The sequence below is a fragment of the Hippocampus bargibanti genome, linkage group LG02 (assembly GCF_051943395.1).
Source record: "Hippocampus bargibanti isolate YZ-2025 linkage group LG02, ASM5194339v1, whole genome shotgun sequence".
Classification (NCBI taxonomy): Eukaryota; Metazoa; Chordata; class Actinopteri; order Syngnathiformes; family Syngnathidae; genus Hippocampus; species Hippocampus bargibanti.
Genome location: NC_142735.1, coordinates 23395491 through 23417262, shown reverse-complemented (window position 1 = coordinate 23417262; position 21772 = coordinate 23395491). Strand labels below are relative to the sequence as shown.

Genomic DNA, 21772 nt, shown 5'->3' with positions numbered 1-21772 from the left:
GACCGTGATGGCCGAATGAGTCCGGCCGCGAGCGAAGAGTCAATGTAGTCCCGGAGAGCCTGTTGTTCGGGTTGGGAAACGTTGTACAGACGAGAACTGGGAAACGGAGCGTTGGGCTGAATGTCAATGGCGCAATCATAGGGACGGTGCGGTGGTAACGACAGGGCGCGGTCCTTGCTGAACGCCTGTCGTAAGTCGTGGTAACAGGGCGGCACCCCCTCTAGGCTAATCTCCTCCCCAGGGTAGCTGTGAGATGGTGCCGGCCCACCCGCGGCCGACCGGAGGCAGTGAGCGTAGCAGAGGGGGCTCCACCCCTGAATGGTAGGTCCGTCCCACGAAATGGCCGGATTGTGGGTCCCCAGCCAAGGTAACCCGAGCACGATGGGAACCGAGCGTGAACGCATCACGAAAAACCGCCGGTTTTCCACGTGATTGCCCGAGAGTACGAGTCGAAGCGGCACGGTTTCTTGCGTAACCTCGGCGAGTAACCGACCGTCGAGATCGAGTATGCTCCGACTCGCCCCCAGCTGAACAACCCGACACCCCAACGCCGACACGACGCGCGGGTCTATAAAACAGCCGTCGGCCCCCGAGTCCACTAAGGCCCGAACGGACATTGTCCTGGTGGGACCGTGTATAACGGCATCCAGCTCCAGTCTCCGCGACGTGAACCCCCCCGCGGACCTTAAGGGAACCCGTTGCTTGTGTGGACGGGGTAACTTACAGTCACTGGGGGTCTTTCCGGGAAGCCCCCAACTGGGACAGTCCGGGGCTAGATGACCCAACTTGCCGCAGAGCTGGCATGCCGGGCCGGTGTTGCGTCGCTCCGGCGCCCGCTCAACGGCCCTTTCGACCCCCATCTCCATCGGCTCCACGGCCGCGTGCCCCCCACGCGGAAAGGTCCGGGCACCCCCTCGGGTCCCTGCTGGCGGCTCGAGTCTTGCCTGGGCAGCCCGCTCCCGGGCCCTGTCTCGCATCCGGTTGTCCAGCTGCAGCGTGAGGGAGATCAGCTCGCGAAGGCTGGAGCACTCGTCGCGGGTAGCCAGCTCGTCTTTCAACGCCGCGCTGAGCCCGCGCCGAAACATCCCTCGCAGCGCACGGTCGTCGTACCCGCTGGCGGCAGCCAGGACGCGGAAGGCGACGGAATACTCCGCCGCCGATCGGCTACCCTGCTGGCAGATCCACAGCTGGGACTCCGCTGCCTGCCCACTCACCGGGAGATGGAAAACCTGCCGTAACTCGGCGACGAAGTCCGGGAAGGAGGCTCGGAGCTCCGGCCGAGATTCCCAGACGGCCAACGCCCAAGCGGCTGCGGGTCCGGCAAGCAGGCTGGTGACGTAAGCCACTTTGGCCGCGTCCGTGGTGTATACGGAGGCCGGACCTTCTAGAATCTAGATGGAGACGACAGTTCACCTTGCCGTGTCTGTTTCACTCAGATTTACTGTGGTCATCTGCGCTTTTGACTGTAGGCCCATTGTTTAGTTGGTCAGCAAAGCACGGCACTTTTAAACATGATAAATTATTATTCTCCATCAAACAGTAAAACAACAATTGCTGCAATAATAATAATAATAATAATAATAATAATAATAATAATAATAATAATAATAATTGTCCTGCATGTCATTTTTAATCTGAAAAAAAAATATGCAGTCACCTCACCTAATGTGGTAACTTGTATTATTAACTCATTCGCTGCTAGACGATGAATTGTGTCGACTACAATGCCAGGGTTTTTGTCATTTTTACTCAAATTGCAGGACCCACACAATATTGAGTTTTTGGACTATATAAACATTCAATACAGACACCTTAGAAACCTTGGACTGTCTCCTTTCATCAAAAATAAATGAATTCCTTGGTTATATGGGTCTGGAGTTATCTGACCTTGAAATGGGGGTGGCTGTCCAAAATACAAGACAATACATATTATATATGATTTATATAGCGCTTGAACAACAGATGAAGCTATAACAAAGCGCTAACATGGATAAAAGGGAAATGCTGTCATTTTGTGGAAGTGCAAAAACATTGTGATATGTCTGACGAGCGCTTTATCGGCACTCCATGCAAGAAAAGCCAAAACCCAAACAAATTATGCAATGGCGCTCCACGTGTCAAATTCAGGAATGGCAGCGAATGAGTTAATCGTTCCCATGAGACAACACCCAGCATATTTTGTCAATTGTGGATACACATTGTCAATTTGTCTGTGTAAGCTCTCAGTCGTACATGAGTGGTCCATCTTTTCTTCTGCCGTCATCTCATGACGGCTGAAGAAACCTTCTCATCGACATTGTCAATTTCTTAATATTATCGTATAATCCTTAAATCATATTTTAATGTTGCATAGTCAAGCTCAAGACCCACGAGCCAGATCCAACCCATCACATCCCTGAATGCAGCCCACAAACAGCAAATCACAAGTCATGCACTTTTGAACCCCTCCGCTCATCAAGCCCCCAGTTTTAATTTTGACATGATTGCTCTCATCAAGGAGGACATAACACATTGGTTCAACGCAAAAATAGTATTTGTTGGCATAGGCGCTGTTGAAGAAAACTGCTTGCGAGCAAAATGTCCATATGTCGGCATCCCGTAATGAGCGGGATGCACGGGCTTCAGGTCACAGCACTAAATCATAAGAGTTGGTAATTAACAAAGTTGGGCCGCTGACAGCAACCTAAGCCCAAACCAATAACTCTGCGCGCTGAATTTAATGTTGCTCCGAGAGGTGCTGTGAATCACCCACTTTACATTTTTCAATCGCAGCATTAATGTTCCTGGATGAGCGTCCTACTCACACCTTTGGACTTTTGTGAGTTTCACAGCGTGAGAGATGACAGCAAGCTTTAACACAAGAGGTGTCAAATCCACAGCAGAACAGAACTTTTCTTGCCCAACTTCTTCAACACCTTCATCCACATATTTAAATTTAGAGCAGGGAATGATGTTGAAAGCGCGATGAACACCAATTAACAACCTTTCAGCTTGAGGAAAGTGCGAGTCTCTCTCCTCTTGGCACATCGCATCCCCCCCTCCAAGTTGCTTCAGAGAAAGCAGACTCCTGAAAAATGGTGAATTCTCCCACCCTCTCCGCAAGTGCAAACCTCCTGTTTACCCCGGCTGTCTTCCTTGCCAATTTACAAAAATAAGCTCAAGGCGAATTGTGTTCTGCTCTTATCCCAAGCGTTCTCTTGGACTTGTCAAAATCCTAACAAAGAGACAGAAACCATTTTAAAAAAAATCACAATAAATAAATAAATAAATACATCTTACCCACCAGAAACCATTCAGAATGGCAACTATAACAGTTTGGAGGCTGTTTGAAACATTTTAACAGATTTTCTGAACCTTTATTGATCCGACTAATACAAATAAAAACATTAACTGTGCTGATTTTGCCTTAAATTGTGACAGTAGCTTCCTCATCATGAATAAACTCTTAACTAGGGTCCACAGCATAACACCTGTGTAAGATTAGTGTGCATGTGTATTCTCTACCCAGAGTCTCAATCTGCCAGTCAGCGCAAACAGAGCCACACTGGATCTATTATTAGCACCCACAAAACAACAAGTCCATTTACCATCACCACAAATCACTATTAGCGCCCTTGCTAAGTTGCATCCTCGCTAACTTGCATCTTGCAAACGAGTGAACGGAGCCAGAAAATCAGATAGGCCAACCACCCAGAAAACTCTGACTTTGCATCCTCCTGGGAATCCAGGTTGTGGATTTGGTCCAGTCTTCATCATCATCATCGTCCTCCTCCTCAAATATTTTGCACGTGGGCCAATTTGGGCCAGATGTTCGTCTCAATGGAAGGTGTGGTACTTACAAGATGATTTAACACTTGTGCATTCTGGCTACTTTTTCTAAAAGTCAACTGCACATATTAAAAATCTCCAGAAAATACAAACAAATGTCACCTTTTGTTCTACAACTACACATAAAACAAAGACAGTGGCTCATTGTGTTCGTAAAACAGCCATAACGTTGACTTTCAGCCCACTAGCTTAATGTTGATGCTAATCAGCACCTACATTACATTGCTAAAGCCTTTTAAGCAACAGACTGAACACAAACGGTGCCACAACATATAGACAGACACTATTGCAGTACTTCGGTTAATCAACTGTTTATATTTTTGTGCTTTTCGTAGAACAACTAACATTCGCCTCATACTGAAGAGGTCACAGTGCTGTTATAACGAGAAAGAATTCCTAATATCTGCAGCATTCAATTGGTGTTATGTAACAAAAAGTTTATTGATCTTTTTTTGATTTTTTGTTGATGTCATTGATGTCTGTTTTTGAAAAAAGCACAATATTATGGAGTGTTATTGTTCCCCACTAAATAAAAACATCATGCATTTGTTTTAAGGCTGGGATGGATTAATAGCAATTCCATTTGTTTTAATGGTAAGCGATGATTTGAGATTGGCTTGTCACAAATTTCCGGTTTTGGCCTTTTATTGTAGCGTAACTTTTACATGATGTCCCACTATAATAAGTATCAAGTAGTAAACACGTGCAGAAGTGTTATCAGTGAGAGCTGACAGGCTGTTCAAAACACTTTTTTAATGGCTGCTCTGCCTATTATATCACTTTCGCAATACCAAAGCCTGACAGCAAAACAGAAAAATCTGATTGCTTTTTTTCAAGCCCGACTAATTAGCGCTGCTTATTAGAGATACGTCAGTTGGAAAAGAGGGGGAAGAGGAGCGAGCCGCAAGTGCAAACCTCCTGTTTACCCCGGCTGTCTTCCTTGCCAATTTACAAAAATAAGCTCAAGGCGAATTGTGTTCTGCTCTTATCCCAAGCGTTCTCTTGGACTTGTCAAAATCCTAACAAAGAGACAGAAACCATTTTAAAAAAAATCACAATAAATAAATAAATAAATACATCTTACCCACCAGAAACCATTCAGAATGGCAACTATAACAGTTTGGAGGCTGTTTGAAACATTTTAACAGATTTTCTGAACCTTTATTGATCCGACTAATACAAATAAAAACATTAACTGTGCTGATTTTGCCTTAAATTGTGACAGTAGCTTCCTCATCATGAATAAACTCTTAACTAGGGTCCACAGCATAACACCTGTGTAAGATTAGTGTGCATGTGTATTCTCTACCCAGAGTCTCAATCTGCCAGTCAGCGCAAACAGAGCCACACTGGATCTATTATTAGCACCCACAAAACAACAAGTCCATTTACCATCACCACAAATCACTATTAGCGCCCTTGCTAAGTTGCATCCTCGCTAACTTGCATCTTGCAAACGAGTGAACGGAGCCAGAAAATCAGATAGGCCAACCACCCAGAAAACTCTGACTTTGCATCCTCCTGGGAATCCAGGTTGTGGATTTGGTCCAGTCTTCATCATCATCATCGTCCTCCTCCTCAAATATTTTGCACGTGGGCCAATTTGGGCCAGATGTTCGTCTCAATGGAAGGTGTGGTACTTACAAGATGATTTAACACTTGTGCATTCTGGCTACTTTTTCTAAAAGTCAACTGCACATATTAAAAATCTCCAGAAAATACAAACAAATGTCACCTTTTGTTCTACAACTACACATAAAACAAAGACAGTGGCTCATTGTGTTCGTAAAACAGCCATAACGTTGACTTTCAGCCCACTAGCTTAATGTTGATGCTAATCAGCACCTACATTACATTGCTAAAGCCTTTTAAGCAACAGACTGAACACAAACGGTGCCACAACATATAGACAGACACTATTGCAGTACTTCGGTTAATCAACTGTTTATATTTTTGTGCTTTTCGTAGAACAACTAACATTCGCCTCATACTGAAGAGGTCACAGTGCTGTTATAACGAGAAAGAATTCCTAATATCTGCAGCATTCAATTGGTGTTATGTAACAAAAAGTTTATTGATCTTTTTTTGATTTTTTGTTGATGTCATTGATGTCTGTTTTTGAAAAAAGCACAATATTATGGAGTGTTATTGTTCCCCACTAAATAAAAACATCATGCATTTGTTTTAAGGCTGGGATGGATTAATAGCAATTCCATTTGTTTTAATGGTAAGCGATGATTTGAGATTGGCTTGTCACAAATTTCCGGTTTTGGCCTTTTATTGTAGCGTAACTTTTACATGATGTCCCACTATAATAAGTATCAAGTAGTAAACACGTGCAGAAGTGTTATCAGTGAGAGCTGACAGGCTGTTCAAAACACTTTTTTAATGGCTGCTCTGCCTATTATATCACTTTCGCAATACCAAAGCCTGACAGCAAAACAGAAAAATCTGATTGCTTTTTTTCAAGCCCGACTAATTAGCGCTGCTTATTAGAGATACGTCAGTTGGAAAAGAGGGGGAAGAGGAGCGAGCGCCTTCAGGGTTCGAGTGGGAGGCGAGCGGTGGCACGTGCACTTAAAAGGGACGAGGCAGTTTAAAAAGCAAAAAGGAACTGTCAATTAAAAACAAAAACGCAGAGATTACAATGACATCGCGTTCACCCTTTGCTGTAAAACAGAGATTCTCAAAGTGGACTTCATCTAGTGGTACATGAAGAATCAAGGCGGTATGACACATGTTTTGCATGTTACAATGGCCTAAACTATTTTTAAATGAATAGTTATTTTCATTCTTTTTTATTTAAAGTTGGATATTTTGAGAAGATGAAATTTTACAGGTTCAGATTTTCCAAGTTACTAGAAAGATGAGTGAAATTGTCCAGTGGACTCATTCAAATCTACTGTGCAATCAAATATTTCATACGCAATATCTTCATGTATGTTTTCACTTTTGGGTTGATTCCGCAACAGACAACTGAAGCCAGATCTGCGCCAAACAAGAAACCGGTAATGGATGGCTAATAATAGAGTGGGCCAACCGTGTTGCAAGCAGAATGCCTCTCATGGATGCCCAGCGCGCCTCAAAGTCTGTCGTTGTCCTGTGAAGTTAGCATCTGACGCTTGGCTACACAACGATCAGGCACGGAGAGGACTCCTCAATGTGCCTCCACCATATGCCACATTACCGCGAGGGGGTGCGGAAAGAGACGGTGGGCGGGGGGTCCAAGTACTGACATTCTTTTTTTTTTTCCTGAGTGGACAGCAAATGTAATTTCAGCCTCTATGTGTATAAATTAATAAATAAATACAAAGTGACACCACGGTCGGTGGTTGAAAGGTGGCACGGCAGTGATGAGCAATCGTCGCATAAAATGCTCAACATTTTAAATACCTTCCTGAGTTATTACTAAGCATCATTGGACCCCTTGAAAGGTGCTGGATAAATACAAGCTATGTTTATCCAAGTTATCATTGCGTCCATAAATCGAGAAAATGTACTTTGCTCGGGCAAAGTGAAGAGGCCCAAAGCCTAGAAAGTGAAATCTTTGTTTTCTGTGATGAATCTGTTGGAGGACCAACACCGAATTGTACTCAAACCAAAGCAATGATTTGCATGGGAGATAAAGTAAATTGAGCTAATCCGTTCCAGACACCACACCCAAAAATACCCGGGAAGAACAAAAAAAAAGCACATAGAAAATAACAGTAGCTTTATATACACTGTGAAAAAAAATTATGACTAATAAAGTGGCTGCTAGACGTGCAAAAATATGTCCACTCCAGTGCCAGGGTTTTTCTCATTGTCACTTCAATTCCAGGACCCACATAATATTGAGTTTTAGGACTACACAAACATTCAATTGAGTGTAAGAAACCAGAGACTCTCTTCTTTCATCAGAAAAAAAGAGTTGCAGTTATATGGGTCTGGAATAATGTGAAGTCCAAGTGGGGGCAGCTGTACAAAAGGCAAATGCTGCCCACTGGTGGGAAGGAAAAACATTGCCATAGGTCTGACCGGAGCTTGATTCGCACCCTCACCCCTCCAAAGAAAAAACAAAACCCGAACAAATTCGGGAATGGCGCTCCATGTCATTCTTTCCAATTCCTGAATAAATTTGGTAATGGCAGTGAATGAGTTAATGAAGACTCTTGATGGCATATACCTCAAGATAGGGAGATAGATGAGCTATTTCTTCTTGAATTCTATATTTTTCTTGACCTTTTTGAACAAATGGCCATAACTCAGATGTTAAACTGTTAAAGCTATTTATTTGAAGTCGCCGCAAATGTGAGGAGCCATACGATCACATTAGACCAACACGGACATAACCACTCGACTCAAGAGCACAACTAAAGACAACAAGCATTTTCAAGGCCAATAAACAGAGGGCCAGGATGCTTATGGATATTTTTTCTGCATTTTCCCAGGGCCCATATAGAGGCTTGGAAGGCTCACAGATGAATTGAAGAAAAAAAGCTGAATAAATCATCTTCCATGTTTCCACTCCAGAGCATTACAAAGCCCGGCATCTACTTTTAGACTTCAAGCGCTATAATGCTCTTTGCTTAGCGGCGTAAGCCAGCGAACGCTCCCTCGTGCTTACTCGGTTCCCGTCTGTCTACCGAACTTCCAGAAAAAGTGCAAGAAGATCACCGACATGCTGTTTCCATGCATAAAAAAATAAATAAATGAATTGTGATAATTACATTCAATGACGGCCAACGGAACTTGGAGTGAAATCACTTTGCCTATGTAAATCCTTATTCTTCAATGCTCGTAGAGTGCCAAATCGAGAGGTGGCACCACAGACCATTATATTAGGGGTAAAGTTATCCCAACATTTTGGTTGAGAGCATTACTGCCACCTTGTGGATTGGAGTCTGATCACAAAAAATATCTGCAAATCAGATGTTTCACTTTTGAACTTGGTTAAATCAAAATCAGAATCAGAATCATCTTTATTGCCAAGTATGTAGAACATACAAGGAATTTGTTTCCGGTAGAACACGCTGCACTAGTATCGCCGTCAAAAAAACTGCTAAGTGGCACTATACAGTTCCATTTCCAAATGAGAGCATTACTGCCACCTTTTGGACTGGAGTAAAATCACAAAAGAAATCCCGCAAATCAGATTTTTCAGTTTCGAACTTGGTTAGACAAGGGCATTACTGCCACCTTCTGGATTGTAGTAAAATCACAAAAAAATCCCCCAATTCAATTTTTAATTTGTAACTTGGTGCAAGTTAACAAACGCTGAACATTATTCTGCTTGTATCTGAGCTGTGGCAAAGGTGTGGGGGAAAAAAAAAGAAAACAAAGAAGCCCTCAATCTTATAATGCACATTAACATCTCATTCAGGATTGGGCTTTACAATATCTGTGGAGAAAAAAAAAAGTTGCACCATCTTTTAAGTTTATTCCCTTTCACTTGCAGGTCTCAATTATATTTTTGTTTAGTTTGAAATCATTTTCCAAAGACCAAAAAGGAGATGTTAGTCATGCCAGGTTAGATTTAAAAAGCTCACCACCTTCCAATGAGCATTAGCGCCACCAACAGAACCACAATTGATTTGTCATATGTTTTTTTTCCCTGTCAAGACACTTTTGGCTTTGGCAGAGGTCAGCTTCATTAGTGCCCATCGGAATACACGAAGGATTGTTGACCTTCTAAGTGCAGATCACTTGATTGTCGTATGCTTCAAGTCTCATTGTGGACAGTGCGAACGTGAACCTGCAGCGTTTTAGACACACACACATGCACACACACACACACATACACACACACACACGCATACACACGCACGCACACACACACACACACACACACACACACACACACACACACACGCATACGCACACGCACACGCACACGCACACGCACACACACACACAAACACACGTGCCCAGTGTGATGTTTGAGTAAACGTCCATCTGGTGGCCTCCCATGGGCACTTATTATTCTCAGCCAGCCAGGGGTTTTCTCTTTTCCTGAGCAGTCAAGTCGAGCCCGAATGGCCGCATGTTTTTTTTTTTTTCAATTACCCCACTAGCTTGGACCTCCCCGTAAAAAGAAAAGTTCCATTATTTAAGACCCAGACGAAACATATCATGTCATGCTACTTTCCTCATTTGTTGACTGTACTTTTTCCACACTGGGACCGAGATGATTGATTGGCCACCCCTGCCCTCTCTTGAACAGATGCTCGGAGCCTTGGGCCAGCCCAGAGAGGTCTTGCTGTCCTGTTCTGGCCCAGTCCAGCCGAGTCTGGCCAGAGGCCATGCTGAACGTGTGAGGCAATGACAGGCGCTTGCCCTCACCCTTTATAACTTCTTCTCCTGCGGTGAAAATGTACCACCCGACAATGTTTTGTCTGAATCTTTAGTTTTAGACTCGATCTGTCTGCCTAATTCATGAAGCAACAATATCCCTAAAGTAATACCGTCTAAGCAACATTATTATAAGATAAGATAGATAAGATAGCTAAGATGGATGAGGTGGATAAGGTGGATGGGGTGGATAAGGTGGATAAGGTGGATAAGGTGGATAAGATGGATAAGATGGAAAAGCTGGAAAAGATGGAAACGATAGACAAGATAGATAAGATAGATAAGATAGATAAGATACATTCAGATAAGACAAGACAAGACAAGACAAGACAAGACAAGACAAGACAAGACAAGACAAGACAAGATAAGATAAGATAAGATAAGATAAGAGTAATTGTAAGTGTAACACAATGGGGGAAAATAATTAAATACAAATAAAAATGAAAAAAATCAAATGTACACAAAAATTAAAAAGGAGTTAGAAATAAATTTAAAGGACAGCCGACATCATTTTTTGTTTCCTAACTGACATTGGAAAAAACGTTTTATAGCATCTAAAATACCCAAAACACGCAGGCTGATATTTTTAGTCAAATGAAAAACACCATAAAAATGACTTAAAGTGTCCAAAAACGACTTCAAAATGAAACCGGAAATGGCCAGTTTCAGAAGGTCCCGCCCCCTTGTTCGTGACGTCACGCCAAGACGTCTTGCCTTGCTCGAGAATCAAAACAATGGCTTCAGATTCAGAGAAGAGGCTTTCTTGTTACTCATCCCGTTATGAATATGATTCAAATAGTTGTGAAGACGAAAGCATAAATGTTTGCAATCGATTAAAGAAGTCCTTCCGTGTATTTTTGAGGCGCCTGGACTCCAATGTGGCATCCCAGAAAATGCACAAAATGACGCCCAAGCTCCGTTGGAAGTGGGCTGGTTTGTCTGCTGGGAATTTGTGTCAGCTAGTATCAAATAGTAGTCTAGGTGCAAGACACAACGCATCTATTGCGTTATTTATGTGTTTTCCTTCTAATTTCGCCATCAACACGGATCAACACGAAGTTTTCAGACCAAACAAAGTACCCAAAATGCATTGTGTGTCGCTTTCTCGGTCAGGGGCGTTCCAGATGTGATGTCACGGTAGGCATCGTCACCAACTCAAAAACAAGACTTCCTGAATGTTCAGCGCGAGTCTTAAAACATAAAATATAGCGGTATGTGGTGGAATCTTTGTAAAATACGCTCAGTCGAAGTCATTTGAAGTGATTTTACAAATTATGGACACAACGTGTCCGGACGTGTCGGTTGTCCTTTAAATGAAATTAAAATTAAAATTAAAATTAAAATTAATTGCAAGGCAATTTGGGTGGCAAGAAAGTGTTTAGCAAAGTTGAAAAAAATGAATACAAATATGAGAAAATTACACAGTCTCATATTTTTATTTTTTATGCATTTTGTTTACTAATATGTTTAGGTTAATAAAAAAAAACTCACTCTTTTTTGTGATTCGTTTCATTTTTAAAATAGGTCAAGTGCCCCCCCCCCCCCCCAAAAAAAATGCTTATTGTCTCAACAATCTGGGCTACGAGGCGCTCATTTGAATACAATTCAAATCGGGATGCAAGTTGAAATGTTGATGGCGCTCCGAGCAGTTTAACCCTGCCCATTTGAGGCTTCCTCCATATTTATGCAATGTTACCCAAAGACGCCTGACACACATGCACCCCTTGGTAAGATGAAAAATGAGATGTCTCTTACCTCGTGTGGAAATGTCGGTCACATCTGAGATAGGGATGGGGGAAGGAGAGAGAGAGAGAAAAAAAGATATGTCAGCAAGTTGCATGTAGAGAAAAGTTCCATGTGAAAAATGATGGCATCCCACTCATGCACATTGCTGGTTAAGAATAGCCCCTTTCAACACGGGTGGTGTATCATTTATTAATAGAGAGGACATGAAACGTCTTCCATGGCGTCCCCTGAGATACAGAGTTTGCACAACTTGCATTAATATTTGTTCAGTTATTTGAGGGGGGAGAAGCTAGTTTATTCCACTGTCATGGCCCCTTTCTTGTTTTTGCCATCACACACAGATACACGCACACAAACACACATGCTCGCAAAATAGCCACGCACTTCACTTTCCGGTGCACTGCGTTATCACTTGTAATTTTTTCATGATAAATTTGATAAAATATTAAAATGTGTTCTTTCGTTTCAATTTCGCCAGTCTTTCTTGTTGCATGCCATAAAAACGTGACATGAATTCATACAAGTGGGAATCCTTAAAAAGCTCTTCCTCACGTTTTCTTTTTTTTTTTTGGCTAGCTATTCTGATGACATTAGAGTGACATCACTTGCATTGATACCAAGCTGTTCTACAAATATCTTGGAGAATATGTGCAAGGAAAACAGTGAATTCAGCTTCCGCTTCTTCCTTCGTAGGTAAAGTGATCGCACGGCCCTGCATTAGCATTTTCACCGCGCACGCTGAGAATCCCCGTGAGCCCAAAGGCGGGGGAATAGTGTGATTACAATATCTGTTCAGTGCGTGCAAACAAATCTATTTTCAGCAGAGTAAAAGGGATGAGGGGGCGGGGGAGTTCGGTCCTCGCTCATTACCATTCAGGTTGAACACACACACCCACTGCTAGCACTGTAATGTATCTAAACCCAAAACTCCCCACCGCCTTGAAGCTCAGCACTGGGAAAAATTGGACCCGTGGGAGGTCAGAAGAAGGGACTTTTGTTGGACTTCAATAGTCACCACAAGCACCTGGGCTTTCACTAAGCCCACCTAGCAGCACCGTTGTTGAGTAGACTTCGAGAGAGGGACTGAGGTCAAAAAAATATGTGATCGATGGTAGCGAAATTACAGATAGAATAGACCTTTGTTAAATATTTACAGTGCAAAATCTCGACTGCGATTTATCTTGAAGTGATAACGGTGATGTCAACACAACATAGCCAATCAAGACGAGCCTTGAGTCACAAACAAGGAAATGAAGGGACGTAATATGATAATCTACTCAATGTCGTTATTTTCAAAGGCGCTTAAAATGTAATGTATGTATGTATGTATGTATGTGTGTATGTATGTTATTTATTTATTTATTTATTTAGTCTGTATTTAGTCTCGCAGTGGACAATTTTACATTTAACAGCAGCAAAGTTATAAAAGGAAGATGAAAGGAAGAAATAAGTTGAAAAACATTATAGAGCTACAAGAAAGGCAGCCACCCTCGCCACATCATCTTGAAGTCAAAAGAACAAAAAACTAAATAACAATAATATGACAACACAAAGACACAGACAGTCATTCATTCTTAAGCATTTTCTGTACCCTCTTTGTTACACGAAGCAGTTGTAGATGAAAGAGTAGAGGATCAAAGTGTCCTTTTCACCAGTGGATCAGGGACGTCATGGTGGAATATGCACGCCTGCTACAAGCTAAATGTTGAAAGCATACACACAGCTGTAGTATCCATTAACAAAAAGAGACTGTCTCAGATCTCCTATCCCACGTAAATCCGCTTCAATTCCAATTACATTATTTATTTATTTATTTATTTATTTATTTATTTATTAGTGTGAAAATCACTTTACAAAAAGGCAAGAAATTAATTTAAAAAGAAGTCTATTTGATGAGTTGTGGAATAGAATATTTATATACAACAGTACCTACAGAAATGTATACACGGTAATGCCATTGTCACGGTTTTGCGAGGTGGTGATGACGGGTTCGGATCCCAAAAAGCAGGCAGGAGGGAGCAGGAGCTTGTTTGACAAATTGTATTAAAATAAAGTCAGCAGGAACAAAATGTAAAACATCAAAATGATCTGAATGGAAAAAATACAAAGTAGCAAAAGAAGACCAAAAGTAAAAGCCCGCCAAGGTTAAAACAAACACGTACACGATGCATGCCGCAACCAAGCAGCAAACAAACAATGAATCGGCACCGGATGATCGTGCCAGGTGTCCTTTTAAGTGTCATTGATTATAACGACCAGCACCTGCGAGGCTGCCGGCAGGGCTGACGTCGCTACCCGCTGGTCGCCAATCTGATCGGGACAACCAGCACCTGTGCAGGCGGGGCCGACAGCACCCCCCGTTGGTCGCCAACCAGATCATGACAGTACCCCCCCTTCAAGGGGCTGCTTCCAGAAGTCCCAACAGTCTCCCAAAAGGTCCACTCGCCAGGGAACGGTCGGTGGAGAGGGCAACCGCTGCCTCTCCAGCATACGACGGGCGGCGGCCTGATGGGAACGGGACTCGGCCTGGGGTGGACGAAGACGCGGCACGGATCGTCGTGGGCGTGAGTGCGATCCCTCTCGCACGTTCACGCGACGGCGCATGGCTCTGCGTGGACGTCGAACTGCCAGGCGCAGAATGGCACCCCGTACGGCCGTATGGGACCAGGTCTCGGTCGGACGCCGACGTGGGCGTGAACTGCCCGGCTCCGGGGGAACGAGACCAGTCCAGAGCCGCTCCGGGATCCAGCGGTGAGTGGGGTCTCGGACTGACGTTGACGCGGACGTTGCACGGCTCGTCGTGGATGAGACTCAATTCGTCATGCACGACGACAGCGTGGCTGGACATGGGCGTGCAATGCCAGTCACCCAGTGTCACCCTGGACGGCCACCTGGAAGGAGGTCTCGGCCGGACGTTTACGTGGACGTTGCGGCTCGTCGAGTGACGCAATTCAAACTCGACGAGGCTTGCGCTTACGTGGACGTAGCATTGCCAGGCACAGGGTGGAAATGAGACGGGTCCGATGTACCTGCAGGATCCGATCGTTGGCCGATTCATTCTGTCACGGTTTTTGCGAGGTGGTGATGGCGGGTTCGGATCCCAAAAAGCAGGCAGGAGGGAGCAGGAGGTTGTTTGACAAATTGTATTAAAATAAAGTCAGCAGGAACAAAATGTAAAACATCAAAATGATCTGAATGGAAAAAATACAAAGTAGCAACAGAAAACCAAGTGTAAAAGTCCGCCAAGGTTAAACAAACACGTACACAATGCATGCTGCAACCAAGCAGCAAACAAACAATGAATCGGCACTGGATGATCGTGCCAGGTGTCCTTTTAAGTGTCATTGATTATAACGACCAGCACCTGCGAGGCTGCCGACAGGGCTGACGTCGCTACCCGCTGTTCGCCAATCTGATCGGGACGACCAGCACCTGTGCAGGTGCAGGCGGGGCCGACAGCGCCCCCCGTTGGTCGCCAACCAGATCATGACAGCCATATTTGTTTTGATCTTCGTGTGTGTGTGTTGGAGGGGTAAAAAACGTTCAAAATTTGATAAAACCCTTAAATATAAAGTAGGCCAAAATTACCATGTAGAAAACATGTAACTCTTCACAGCCAAGAAAAACACTGTCTCCAGTCCACTGGGTTATTGATGGGGTACTTTTGGAAAGGTGACCAATCAAGTCAAGAGGAGGGAGACTTAAGAGGCGTAAGTGGATTAAAGCAGTGAGATGCCAGGAAAAGGAAACTCTCACGGGAGAATGCAAAGCTTTTGTGGCTTCGAAAAAAACTTGTGGAAAAAGATGGAAGAAGCAGAAGACTCTGTTTTTTAACCCTCCATTGCCCTCCTGTTTTAAGCAGATAAGCTCCTTTCAAGGGTCTTAGTTATGCCATGTGGAACCTGCAGTCCGACATGGAAACTTTTGACAAGGCAAAGAAAGACTGCAGAGTCCATTCCTCATCTTATCTTCTCTACATTGACAGGAGGGAGGTGGGGAGGTTTAAAGTGCTCAATGCTAAAGGGAAGTGAAAAAGGAAAAAAAGGTCAGTGTGCACAGCCAGCAGCCCAGCGTTTACAATTAGCTTACAGCAGCTTTGCGTATTGACTCTCAAATGGTTGACCATCAAAATATTCCAGAAGTGAATCAAAATTGCAATTGATAAAGTGCCGAAAAAAGAAAATGAGCTGATTTCACGCAGAGAAATCAGAAGGAGCAGATACTGTACCTCAAAATCAATCGGGGAAAAAATGAATATTTGGAGATCAAATGGTAAAATAAAATCTGCAGTAACTAAACTTTCTCAACTTAAATTAGGTCAGAAAAATATAACTGAACTTTGAAGTTTGTTAATTTCAACAATGTTTAATATTTATGTGAATGGCAAAAAAACTCAACTTCCTTTCATATTACTTGACTCAAGTTTATTTAAAAAAAGGCCTTTTATCAACAGATTGCATCAAAACAGAAAACAATCACAATAATGATCAGAATCAGAAGGGCAATAATGATGAAATCTACGAATGACCGCGTACTGAACAATCAATAGCATTGCGAAGAAAAAAAAAATCCTTAACAACACACTCACAACTTCTCCACATCAAAAAGATCGAAAAGATCCATAGAGCTGCTAGAGAAACAACACCAGATGAAAAAAGGTGAAAGCTTAAACTGATATTATTCATGCCAACTTTCCTTGCCAATTGAAGACATGTAAGAAAAAATATACATATGAATAACGGGTTGAAGTGTGTGCCCGGTGGAACGCCGATTTGCTCCTTAGGCCAAGTTGGCCTCAGATATGATGAGAGAAAATCAATACGGTTCTTGCATTGAAGCGATTTCATCTTGGATGTATTTGGCGATGACACAGGCTGACAGGGCACCTCAGAGAACATCGCGCACCAAATCCGACTATGTTGCTGGCTCAACAACCACTGCTAACTCCTACTGGTTTATTTATGTCAGACCATCTGGCTTTGCACATTTTTTTACCTTTCCAAGAGGAAAGAGCGAATTTTCTTCGCAAACCAAAAAGCATCACTGGAACAAGTGAAGTTGGTCAATTGAGTTCACGACAAGAAAGGCCTCAATTTCGACAGTCACATTTTCACCTGCTCGTGGTGTGGAGTCAGGTCAGTTGTTATTACCGTGCCACATAAAGGGACAAAAATGGCTAGACAGCTGAAAAAAGTGTACCCGGGTGAAGGAAAGTGTGAAGCAGACATTGTCGAGGACAGAATGAGAGGAATAAGTGATACAGGAAGAGAGCCCGTAAGAGAGCCTGCATCCTTCCATCTGAGCTGTGAGGAATTAGTGATGCTCTGACAGAGGCTACAGATGGCCTGGGATCACACAGAATGCGACGGGAAGTTTGCACGAGCCAGACAAAGCGGCGGATCGGCAACAAAAACTTCAGGGACTGCAAATTCCATCCCATAAAATCTTAACTCATTCACTGCCATTCCCAAATTAATTCGGCCATTGAAAAGTGTGACGTGGAGCGCCATTTTTTAATTCTTTCGGATTTGGATTTTTCTGGCAGGGGCACCGATAAAGCGTCGATCAGACCTCTGGCAATGTTTTCCCTTCCACCAGGGGGCAGCATTTCCCTTTTTTTCCATGCTAGTTCTTTGTTGCAGCTTCAGCTGTTGTTAAAGTGCGATATAAATCAATACTGTATGTAGGTATTGTATTTTGTACAGCCGCCCCCATTTCAAGCTTCAATAACTCCAGATCCATATAGCTTAGGAATTAACTCTTTTTTTCTGATAAAAGAAGAGAGTCTAAGGTTTCTTACACTGCATTGCATGTAGTTCTAAAACTCATATATATATATATATATATATATATATATATATATATATATATATATATATATATATATATATATATATATATATATAGGAAGAAGGAACATGAGAAAATCGAGAAATACCGAGGGCTCAGAGAGGAGCTGGAGAGAGCCTGGAAGGTAAAGGTGAAAGGGTCGTGCCTGTGGTGGTCGGAGCACTTGGGGCAGTGACCCCCAAACTCGACGAGTGGTTGCAACAGATCCCGGGAACAACATCGGATATCTCGGTCCAGAAAAGCGCAGTGCTGGGAACAGCACGGATACTGCGCAGAACCCTCAAGCTTCCTGGCCTCTGGTAGAGGACCCGAGCTGAAATGGGGACAGACACCACCCATGGTGGGTGAGACGAGGATTTTTATATATATATATATATATATATATATATTGGATTGGATTGGATTGGATATGCCTTTATTAGTCTCACAGTGGAGAAATTTACATTTCACAGCAGCAAAGTGATGAAAGGAATGAAAGTAGAAAAACAAAATACATATATATATATATATATATATATATATATATATATATATATATATATATACATATATATATATATATATATATATATATATATATATATATATATATATATATATATATATATATATATATATATATATATATATATAATATATATATAAATGACACAGAAACCTGGTACTGGAGGGGACACATTTTTGCACATCGTCTAGCAGTGAATGGTGAAGGATATTTGAGGATGAAACTTCAAATCCAATATGACTTTTTCAGGTAGGCTTAGCGCTGTAAGGTCAAACATATCGCATATGATCTTTGAGTTTTTTTAAGGGCTCAGCATCGTTTTGTTGTTTTTGTTTTCAATGAAATACACTCTGAGAGGGCAGTTATTCTAAAATTCCATATTATGTCTTTGTCTCGGGCGAGTTTGCTAGCTTGATGCTAACATATGACAACAAAGCTAGCATCGATTGAGCTACCCTCGGAGGACTTATGAAATTTCTGATAGTTGATATTTGACCACAAATATTACTGTGGTGGGAATAAAATGTATAGCATTTTGATTCATTTTAAATGAATAACAATTTGAGTTATTTGAGAATGTCATGAACAAATTTAGCGTATAAGCTAACAAGTTTTAGAAATCATAAATCAGGATATTTTCGTACTAGCGACTCTGTGGTGGGTGTAAAAATAATGTCGTTACAAAAGTGTAAATTAGAAGTAACTAGAACACAAACATGCTTTCATTGTCTATTTATATTAGTATACAAGGTATTTTGTTTTTTTACATTTTCTTTTCCTTTGCCTTACAAATGAATTGTCTGCATTGTGTAAATAGTTGCTGTATAAAGTGAGTATTGTGAGTATTGTGGTCCACATCGTGAGTCTTCTGACCAAATCATGAGCCTTAACATGTATGAGCTAAGCTATCACTGCATACATTTTTCAAAAACTGCTTAAAATGTCTGCAATGAATTTGGAACAGTCGGTATCTATGGTCAGGTTGCTACAAAGTTGGTCATTTATGGGTTCACTGGTGAAAACTTTTTGTGAGTATTATTTCGATCGGATGTTGTTAGATCTTTCTATCAAAGTGGCTTTGGAGCATAGTGTTGGGAAATAAAAATACAAAAATGATCAGATGGCCTTCAAAGGGTGCCGGAGCGCGTAATGTTGAAGAGCTGTTTCTTTCTCACCAGATGTTCTCATTTGCCTGTGCCTCGCGTTCGCTATCACGCCATCTTGCTTTGTCAACTTTTTCAGAAAAATACAACTGGAGCAAAATCCCCATCCTCGGGTGACATCTCAATGATTCTCAATACCATTGGGATTTGGAGCCAGTCCAAGGTACGAAAGCAGATATCGTTGCTGTCATTGTGGGTTATATTTTTGAGGCCACCATTGTCCAAGAAGGTGTTGTCAATGCCTCAAAATGCTTGGACAGTCGCTGTCTCAGTTGCTCTGACTTACAAGGAGTGCTGTCAGTTCAGTTGTCAAAGCTGTCGGTGCCTCCATTGTGTAAAATCTACTATGGCCACAGCTGATGTTGTCACCGCAGCTCATTGTTACTGTTGTGGGTATATCGATGAGAAGGTTTCTTCAGCCGTCATCTGTACTTTTTTTTTTTTTAAGGTACAGATGACGGCTGAAGAAACCTTCTCATAGATGGACAACTCCTGGACGACTAAGAGCTTACACAGATGTGTTGTGGGTATATGTATCTGTCCTATTGCAGACCACTTTGGTCTTAGCAGACCGCATCGTGTGTTTCCTTTGGTGCATTTGTACCATCCAGCAGAAATACTCCGTCTTATGCTACTACCAAGACCTTAATGCTTGACTGACATGTTAAAAAACAAAGAGATATCACAATCCACTGTTTCTAAACCCAGTTTTAATTATCTTTTCCGTTACTTTTCCACATGTCCCTTTGAATATAAAAAAAACAGACTTCTAATCATTCCTTGCAGACATTGATAGTGATCACAGGCAAGTCATATCAGACACGACTGGATTGCCACCCTGAGTTCAGCTTCGTCAAGCTTCGCTGGATTTGAGTGAAGTTAAATAAGATGTGGAAATTGGGGGAGGCCATTGTGTGTCTGGGAATGGTCTGCAGGCAGGCCCATGGGAAACCATGGGGGCCACAAGGAAAGAAAAAAACGCGATAAGAAATGTCGGTCCAAGCTTTAGAGTAATTTGACACTCTGCAATCTCTGACTGCAAATTAACTTCTTAAATATTAGCTGTGGAAAATCACAGGACTTGATAATAATCCAAATGGAGTTGTTTAAATACTCTGATTGATAATTGGACATGATGAGTAAACAATGCGGCTGTGAGACACATGCTAGTGCTTTTTCATCGCACCGACTCACCACTCCCACCATCACCCCCCCCCCCCCCCTCGCTTGCCACGCTCATTCTGAAAATATTCCGACCAGTGCAAACTCGGCCAGGTGCAGTCATTACAACAGGACAGATGGATCGGCACAAGTGCGGCTCGGTTTTTCGTCCATACGTGGGATGATCATTAATTACAAACATCCAGAATGTCAGTCATTTTGATGGAATGAGTGTATTTTACACACTCACACGCAGAAGCTAATTGTAAAATACAAGGATCTGCCCAAAACAAATTGACATTTATCAACGCACCCTCAAATAGATTCTTTTTGAGCGCCATGTAGCCATTTTGAAAATAAGATCATGCCAAAAATATAGTCTGACTCAATGAAGGATGGAGATAAGAAAGACTTAAGGATATCGTTGTGAACGCTGGAATTAAAAAAAATGGTAAAACATTGTATTGTATTTCCTTTAGCGTAGCTAGTAGATGCATAACAGAACCGCAGCCACTATTGTATTTTCGATTCTATGTGCCTTATAATGCAGTGCGCCCGATATATGAAAACGGTTTGGGACATTCACTGAAGGTGCACCTTATACCTCGAAGCGCGTTATAATGCGTAAAAAACGATAAATGAGAAGAACCAGGCACTATAAAGTGCATGTGACATTTATTTCTTTATAATAGAGTGAACGGAAGCTCCACTGTCTAATGTAAATTTGCGGGTGGAGGGGTGGGGGTCTTTTTAATATGCAGGACGACTTTGAAAATGAATTGAAATATTTCGACCCCGCTGCCATCTGTGCACCCCGCGAGGCCAGCAGCTGGGGGAACGCGAGAAGATGAAAATTCAGACAGGGGAAGAAGCATGTAGGCAAATCCCTCGATGCAGAGGATCCACTGATATGCCAAATACTGAACTTTATGTATTTCTCATCGCAAAGATGCAAAATGAGATTCTACGATAATGTACGAGCTAAGATTGTGCCGCGGTAAAATTGTGTGAGACAAATAGAAAGCTTCATCAGCAGAACAGGAAAAAAGGCCAACCCCTGTGTGGTCTAATTAAAATACTTGCAACATTATTTTGTGTTAAGCGCAATCGTAATTACCACAGGAATAACAAATATTTGACAAGGCCGGAAGTGGTTTGGATTGCAATACTGATAAACCTAAAACATCAA

At 42.3% G+C, this 21772-nt stretch overlaps 1 protein-coding gene across 38 annotated transcripts in view; it reads right to left on the bottom strand.

Moving 5' to 3' along the window:
• The window catches only part of ptprda (protein tyrosine phosphatase receptor type Da), a 348859-nt gene that overhangs the window by 244125 nt on the left and 82962 nt on the right, over positions 1-21772 (bottom strand). For all 38 annotated transcript variants that reach the window (XM_088990303.1, XM_088990302.1, XM_088990306.1 and 35 more), the window contains exon 4: positions 11914-11937. The gene's annotated coding sequence lies outside the window, so the exon portion shown is untranslated. The remainder of the gene's footprint in view (positions 1-11913; positions 11938-21772) is intronic.